This window comes from Lipotes vexillifer, unplaced genomic scaffold (assembly GCF_000442215.2).
Source record: "Lipotes vexillifer unplaced genomic scaffold, Lipotes_vexillifer_v1.1 scaffold1, whole genome shotgun sequence".
NCBI classification, from domain to species: Eukaryota; Metazoa; Chordata; class Mammalia; order Artiodactyla; family Lipotidae; genus Lipotes; species Lipotes vexillifer.
Genome location: NW_006779068.1, coordinates 770,481 through 779,052, shown reverse-complemented (window position 1 = coordinate 779,052; position 8,572 = coordinate 770,481). Strand labels below are relative to the sequence as shown.

Sequence of the window (8,572 nt, the reverse complement as noted above, 5' to 3'; positions counted from 1 at the left end):
AATGTTTCAGTATATTATCTTATTTGGAAATGATCTAGATAGGATATAATAGATAATGAATATCCATCATTTAAGTTAACTTAGTATAAACTTTTATCTTACATCTATTTAATTTACTTGTTTTTAGTAAATATGCTTGGATTAAACATTAAACAGCTAATCATCATCTTATATTGTTTTTCTTGCTGCCAAATTTTGTAATGTAGAGATAGCAGGAGCTTATTTTACTAGTAAACCTGGGTAGAAATGTTTGTATATTTGCATTATATTTAATGTTGACAACCCTATTTTATTAAACCAACACATTTAAAGTAGCTTTTATTTACCAAATATCATTACAGATCACACCAACTTGAAAAGCATTTGGATTAGTTTCTATATTTCTGAGAGTTTTAAGAGCACTTAATTTATATAAGTGCTTATTTTCCTTTAAGCAGATTAAATAGAGCTCTTTAAAAAATATCACAGACCATGCATGAATTCGTATATACATAAATATATAGACAGACACAAACAGAGATTGTATAACTTTAATTTTTAAATTTTAACCATGTGTCAGGTACAGTAATATAAAACTCAAAAGAATAGCTGGATCCAAATTATTTCTGGCAGATGGAATAAATTAAGGTTACCTGCTGATGGCTAGAGCTTTTTACCAAAATTTTTTTGGTAAATTTTCTTCTGTGTGCTGTAAGGATTCTTTTAGAGAAGCTGTTTTTGGAGTCATTTTGTCTTTTAGAAGCTTTTGCCTACCATCGTCTCTGAGAAATTTGGAATATTCTCTTTTTAAGGGTGTCCCTAAGGTGGACTATCTTATCTAAATTAAAGGTTCCCCAAAGTCGTCACTGCAATTCCAGTCATCCTTCATAAAATTCACCCATTTTTCCAAAAGGCACAAGATCCTGGTCTGTGATTTGGACCAGGTGGAACCCATCTTCACCTTAGATTCTCCAGGACATCTTAACTCTGAGGGGTCCTGTTTTTGAACAGCTGTTCTGAAACACAGGGAATTACACACACCCCCGACTTTTTGAACAGAATAGGGTGACTTATCAAAAAGTTTCAACAATAGTTGCTCAATAAAATTGGAGAGCTCAACACGAAAGGGAGTGAAGCTTGGATTCAAGAGAGGTGTACTGTGAAACTTCTTGGTCAGTGAGAAAATAGTGAGCATAATGGGCTCCATGAGTACTGGCACTTGTTTACTCACCAGCCTCTTGACTAATCAGGGATCTTCTGTAGGTCCCACTTCTGACACCAAAAACTGTCAAAAGAAAATTCAGAGACGAATATTTTATTGAGTGAGAAATAAGCTATTTGTGAACAGAGAGACTTCAAACTGAAAGAAGCTCAGAGGCATATAGTTACAGGATGGTTTTTAAAGTGAGAGTGAGGAAGTTGTTTAACATTTACGATGATTGGTTGTTACAGTGGGAGTTTACAGATGACAGGAGACTGGTTAAAAGTGTTTATCTTATACTATTTTAGAATATGATTTACGTTCTGCTTATTGTTATCAGAGGCATATACAAGAAATAATGTTACGTTTTGCTTAAGTTCATGAAATAAGCTATCAATAGATTAAGTTTAACTTATACAGCCTAACTGGTTTTGTTTGCTTGGAGGATTTTCAAGCTTGGTCTCCATTTTATTTTACTTTAACACTAGCAAATAATAAACACTACTAAATGTTAGTTATTGTTATTATTAGTTATTTCACACCAGAAATTGTGCTGAAAATTGCAGTTATAATGGCAATTGCTTCTCTCCAGGAGCTTTCAGTCTATTATTATTCCCATGTAAAAAAGTTAAGGCTAAGGAGAACAATCACTATAATCTACTGAATGCCTTCTAAAACAGTAGGATTTGACATTTGCATTATATCTCATAAACTTCTGGCCCTCAATCCACAGTCAATTTTCATAAAAGGGAAATCTGTTGATTCTCCTTTGTTGACTCTCAGACTTGTGTAGAGTCCTGAGAAAAGTATCTTTGCTTTAGTTCTTGGCGAAACTTTTACACCTCATCCAAACAGAATATCCTTTCTGTTAGTAAAGACAGAGTAAGTTAAGAGTGTAAGTTAGGAAAACAGACTACATGGGTTCTATACATACACCTAACATTTACTAGTTATACAATCTTGAGCAAATGTTACAACTTATCTGGGATTCAGTTTTCTCCTCTGTAAATGGAAGATGATGGTATTATTACCTACCTTACTGAACTGCTGTGAAGATTAAAAGCCAGTACATGTAAATTCCATAAAACAGTGCTTGGCACATAGTAAGTATTCATTTACGTTAGTTATTAATATTATATCATTCCTACCATGGAAAGCACTGTAACAAGGAATATGTTACCTAAGACCTGACCTTTTTTCCTAAGGCCTAGATTAATGCCTACTCTTAGTTCCAATCTCTATTCTAAGGCTCCTTGAGGGTTCCATGCAAATGATCCTATAAACTCCTGGGGCCAGAATCAAGTCTTTTGTCTCTTTGTACCCACAGTTCCTTATTTTTAGGAGTTACTATTCAGTTAAGCATGTATTTAAAGAGGACATGTGGCATATGAAGCACTATGCTGATGATTGTTGGAAATAACTAGCATAAAAGAGGTATAGTCTTATGGGACTAGCACAAGACAAGTATATGAATAAATATAATCTAGGTATAATAATACCACAAAAGCTGGTTTTACAAATGGGAGGAAATGCGTTCAAGAGGGAGTACAGGAATTTCCCTGGTGGCACAGTGGTTGAGAATTCGCCTGCCAATGCAGGGGACACAAGTTCGATCTCTGGTCCAGGAAGATCTCATATGCTGTGGAGCAACTAAGCCTCTGCGCCACAACTACTGAGCCTGTGCTCTAGAGCCCACAAGCCACAACTACTGAGCCTGCATGCCACGACTACTGAAGCCTATGCACCTAGAGCCCGTGCTCTGCAACAAGAGAAGCCACCGCAATGAGAAGCCCGCGCACCGCAACGAAGAGTAGCCCCTGCTCGCCACAACTAGAGAAAGCCCACGTGTAGCAACGAAGACCCAATGCAGCCAAAAATAAATAAATAAATAAATAAATTTTTTAAAAAGAGGAGTATAATAATAAGAGCAAAGGCTTGATGAACAGGAAAGTTAGAAATATATGAAAAGACCAGAAAATAGTATCTCTGTTTGGCTGGAGAATACAATATGAATAGTGTAATAGTAAGACATAAAGCCAGATAATTAGGATCAGAACCTTGGCCACCAAAATGAAATAACAGTGTTTAATTCTGTAACATGGGAAGCTATCAAAGGTTTTGGAACTGCTGGGAGCAGAGGGAGAGTTGAATTAGGGAGCAGTTAAGAATAAGAAGACAGGAAACTGTTTTAAAATTTTGGAAAAGAGTAAGGAGAGCCCAAACTAGGAGACATATGTGAAGATGTTCTTGCAGAATTCATTCTGGTAAAAGAGAATTGGAATGCCCATCACTGGGAGAGGTACCATGGAATGTTATGCAGCTATTAGAAATGTAAAGAGTAGATGTGTATATATTCACATGGATGGAACTTGAAAACATAGTGCTTAGTGAAAAAAGAGGAAACAAGAATGTATTAAGAAAAATTATCCAAAAATTGGAATTAAAGCAAAAAGATGACCATATGACCTTCATTGTCATACTAAAGTGTTGTCTCCCATGTAAAGGTCCACATTTAGGATAATATTTTCTAACTTTTTTGGGGATGAGATATGGTCAGACTGGCAGTTGTTCAGCAAGCTATTTCTGGGTTACCTTGGGTTTCTGTTACTTTGGTAACAAGCTTGGTTCAGAATAGCAGTCAACTGTTTTACTAAGTGCACTGTTAAGTCCACAGGAATGAGACTTCTCCGTGACGGAAAACTGCTTGGTTTATATCCTTGCATAAGTTCTTAACCTCTTCACCGGACCAGCACTTTGAGTAGCACTGCCTTGGAGAATCCTTTGGATCTGTGATATGGTGAACAATTTTGAATAAGGGGAGCAAGGAAAGGCAAAAATTAAAAATTACTGTAAAGTTTTTAGCTCCATTGACCAGGAGTATGGTGATATCATTAGATAATTGTGGAGGAGTATCTTTTCAGGAAAATTAATCAGAACATCCAGTTGAAATAGGTAGTTAGAAATATAATTTAAAACATTTTTAATTCAGCTTTTCTTTCTGCCATCTTTCCGTGCTGCCATAATGGTGCATGTGAATGTCCTGGCTGATGCTCTCAAGAGTATCAACAATGCCGAAAAGAGAGGCAAACGCCAGGTTCTTAATAGGCCGTGCTCCAGAGTCATCGTCAGGTTTCTCACTGTGATGATGAAGCATGGTTAACATTGGCAAATCTGAAATCATCGATGATCACAGGACTGGGAAAATTGTTGTGAACCTCACAGGCAGGATAAATAAGTGTGGAGTGATCAGCCCCAGGTTTGATGTGCAACTCAAAGATCTAGAAAAATGGCAGAATAACCTGCTCCCGTCCCGTCAGTTTGGTTTCATTGTACTGACAACCTCAGCTGGCATCATGGACCATGAAGAAGCAAGACGAAAACACACAGGAGGGAAAATCCTTGGATTCTTTTTCTAGGGATGTAATACATACGTGCAAATAAAATGCCTCAGAGGACAAAAACAAACAAACAAACAAAAAAACATTTTTAATTCAATTTATTTAAACTAAAAAAACCCCAACAATTAACCCATTTCTCCCACCCGCCACCTCCGAGAACCACCAGTCTGTTTTCTGTAGCTATGAACTGTTGTTTGGGGTTTTTTTCGTTTTTGTTCTTAGACTTCACATATAAGAGAAGTCATATGGTATCTGTCTTTCTCTGTCTGAATTATTTCACTTAGCATAATGCTCTCTAGGTCCATCCATGTTGTTGCAAATGGCAAGATTTCATTCTTTTTTATGGCTGAATAATATTCTACAGTATATATACCACATCTTCTTTATACATTCATCCATTGATGGACACTTAGGTTATTTCCATATTTTGGCTATTGTAAATAATGTTGCAGTGCACATGGGAGTGCAGATACCTTTTCAAATTAGTGTTTTCATATTCTTTGGATAAATGCCCAAAAGTGGAATTGCTGGATCATATGGTAGTTCTATTTTTAATTTTTTGAGGAACCTTTATACTGTTTTCCATAGCACCTACACCGATTTACATTCCCACCAACAATGCACAAGGATTCCCATTTCTCCACATCCTTGCCAGCACTTGTTATTTGTTGTCTTTTTGATAATAGCCATTCTGACAGGTGTGAGGTGACATCTCATTGTAATTTTGATTTGCATTTTTCTGATGATTAGTGATATTGAGCATCTTTTCATGTATTGGCCATCTGTCTTCCTTGGAAAAATATAATTTTTAATTTGAAAGAGATATCAAGGAGTATGTCTAAGATTAGGAGTAAACTTATAGATAGTAGGTGAAACCATGGTTAAGTTTGAGGAAGAGGATATAGAGAGAAGAAAAGGAGGCCAAAGACCAAATTTTATGCAACACTTACATTAGAAGCAGGCCATTTTGCCTTAATTCATTTCTTAGTTAGATTAATTTACTGTATAATTGATTGGCTAAATATTAATAAGTTGTTTCTTTTAACTATAAAATTTAGAGCAGTTCATATTGGGTGAGATATATGTTTCTCCTCCCACACCTATACCCTTTTTTTTTTACAGCTTTTGAAGATTTGTTTAGTTTTAGCTGACCACTTTTCATTTTTGTCTTGAGAACTGAGACCACCTATGTTAACCTTTGGGATTGAGAACTAAGATTGCTTATGTCAATATAACTTTTTGCTCCAGGAAATTTCTGCAATCAGTTTATCTAAATAAACATTTGGTTATTAAGGTAAGCATTTTGATTGTTAGGGCGAACATTATATTTATCGGGATAGATTATTCATGAGGCTTACTTCAAGACCCCATGTCCATCATCCTTAAACCATTACACCACAAATTTTGCCTAATCCTATCCCATTCCCCATCTTGGAGGGGGAGAACCTTCTTAAGCTACTTGAGCTTTCACCCCAAATCCTGAATGTACTCTTCCCTACCTTTCCCCTATTAAGACACTATCAAAACCCTGTTAAACCTTCGCTGCAGCGAATTTAATAAACTTGCTTTGTTTGACCAGCAGGCTTTTTGGATGGTCTTTGCGAGCCATTTAATAGTTCTCATAGAAGCATATTAAGAAATATTTAATTTGTTTCTGTCCCGGCTCTCTGCTAGTGCTGCTGTAGGGAACTGGAACAGAAAGAGGAAACCCTTTATTCTGTGGAACACATGGCACAGCCTGAGCTCTGAGAAGAGACCAAGAACAAAATGAAAAAGACTGAGAGGAAGAGGGAAGAGGGGGCTTCCCTGGTGACACAGTGGTTGAGAGTCCGCCTGCCGATGCAGGGGACACGGGTTTGTGCCCCAGGTCCGGGAAGATCCCACATGCCGCAGAGCAGCTAGGTGCATGAACCATGGCCGCTGAGTCTGCGCATCTGGAGCCTGTGCTCCACAGTAAAAAAAAAAAAAAAAAAAAAAAAAAGAGGGAGGGGGGAGAAAAAAGGGTGTTATCATGGAAAGAAGAAAACATTTAAAATATAGCTGAGATCTGTATAAAGGAAAATATAAGAGGAGTGATTGTGGAATTTGATTTTTCTCTTCTTCAAGCTAAAATGTTTTTAGCTTGGTCTTGTTTCGCGAATGCTGGTAGAAGACTAAAGGCTTGGGTCTTGGGTCAGAGACCCTAAGGACTTTATTATTCATTGCACAACAAGCAGCATGAGCATTAGCATGTTTATGTCACTTCCCCTTGACCTCCAAGATTCACGCCAGCAACACAGAAGGCCAAGCTGGATACCTACACAAAGGGCAGGTTGTGTTACAGGAGACAGACTCTGAATTTGGGGACTCTGCATTTTATAGCAAGCAGTAAGCAACCTCTTTGTTCTGGAGGGAGACATTATTTCACAGTGTTGCTCATTGTAAACAGAACCCTGAGAGTGGCCCAGATAGAGTGTCAGGGCCTTATAATCTTGTCATTCCCAGCAAGAAAGGTAAGGCCATGAAAAACCTGTAGAGAACTGCCTTTCCCAACATTTCACCTTTTGGTCCTACCACCTTGGCTTCTGACAGATGATCACATGAGTATGACGCTTCTTCATCACACTGATTCATTTAATCAGCAGAGGCTAGGACCAAATATATTCAATTTGTGTCATACAGCAATCAACTAAAGCTATTAATATCGCTCCCAAAAGGAGGATGAGGCCGACTGGCAATATTGACTTCAGCTATGACTCCAGAGTCCCAGAGTCAGGCAACTGTGACTAAATCCCAGGGGAGACCAGTAGGTCTTATTTCAGAAATCCAAGATGTAGTGTAAGCCCAGGATATTCTCCATTATGACCTGCACAAGGAAATTTAAGTTTACCTGTTAATCTTTGGTGCTGTTATCTGTAATTACAGGGACATATATAATAGATGGGCCAAGAAAGAAACCCAACTGAGAGATATTCCGTGGCCTGTTCTCTACATACAAGCACATAAAACCAAGAGACACAGGTCACTCTATTTTGGATTTATTGTTAAACTTGATTTGGATCACCATGACATTGTTCTGCATATATCACATGGGAAAGTGTCACTGAGTAGTTGCAACCTTGATTGTTAACACGTAGCTCAAGATCACTTGGACATCAAGGAAAACATGCATTTGTATTTGTCATATTGAAACAAGTTGTGCTGGTCCATGTTTTTATACGCTTATGAAGAGAAGCTAGGCAAAGCAGAGTAGTTCAGGGCCTTCCATATTTACATGAATTATTCAGTTATCATAGCACAAAGACAATGATGAGAAACCCAACAGTAGGTCAGATTGTCAGCTGCAGCGGCTGCTTGCCTCAGGTGGACCATATAATTGTTTTGCCAGGGTGCAATGCTGGATCTAGAGGTGGAAGGGAGCATTAATTCCTCCCCTTCCTTAAGTACTTACTTCCCAGGGTCTAAAGTGTTCCCTCCCCAGGTTCTGGAGTTATTGCCATCCCTTATGATCATAAAATTGGTGTGCCCCATACCAATGCAAATGATTTCACTTTTTTCCAGTCATCTGCTACTCACAGTGGTCAAGTGCAGGAGGGACAAGGGGATTTTTATTTTTGTTATTTTTTTATTTTTTTTTATTTTTTTTTACTTTTTAAAAATATCTTTATTGGAGTATAATTGCTTTACAATGTTGTGTTAGTTGCTGCTGTATAACAAAGTGAAAGAGCTATATGTATACATATATCCCCATACCCCTCCCTCTTGCATCTCCCTCCCTCCCTCCCTATCCCACCCCTCTACGTGGTCACAAAGCACTGACCTGATCTTTCCCCATGCACTGCAGCTGCTTCCCACTAACTATCTGTTTTACATTTGGTAGTGTATATATTTCAGTGCTACTCTCTCACTTCGTCCCAGCTTACCCTTCCCCCTTTCCATGTCCTCAAGTCCATTCTCTACATCTGCTTTATACCTGTCCTGCCCCTAGGTTCTTCAGAACCTTTTTTTTTTTTTT

The 8,572-nt window shown here is 37.8% G+C and overlaps 1 pseudogene across 1 annotated transcript; it reads left to right on the top strand.

Moving 5' to 3' along the window:
• The first annotated feature begins 4,179 nt into the window (after positions 1–4,179).
• On the top strand, positions 4,180–4,630 carry LOC103080476 (40S ribosomal protein S15a pseudogene; annotated as a pseudogene). Its single transcript, XR_456972.1, has one exon. The product of XR_456972.1 is annotated as a 40S ribosomal protein S15a pseudogene (transcript).
• Positions 4,631–8,572: the final 3,942 nt, after the last annotated feature.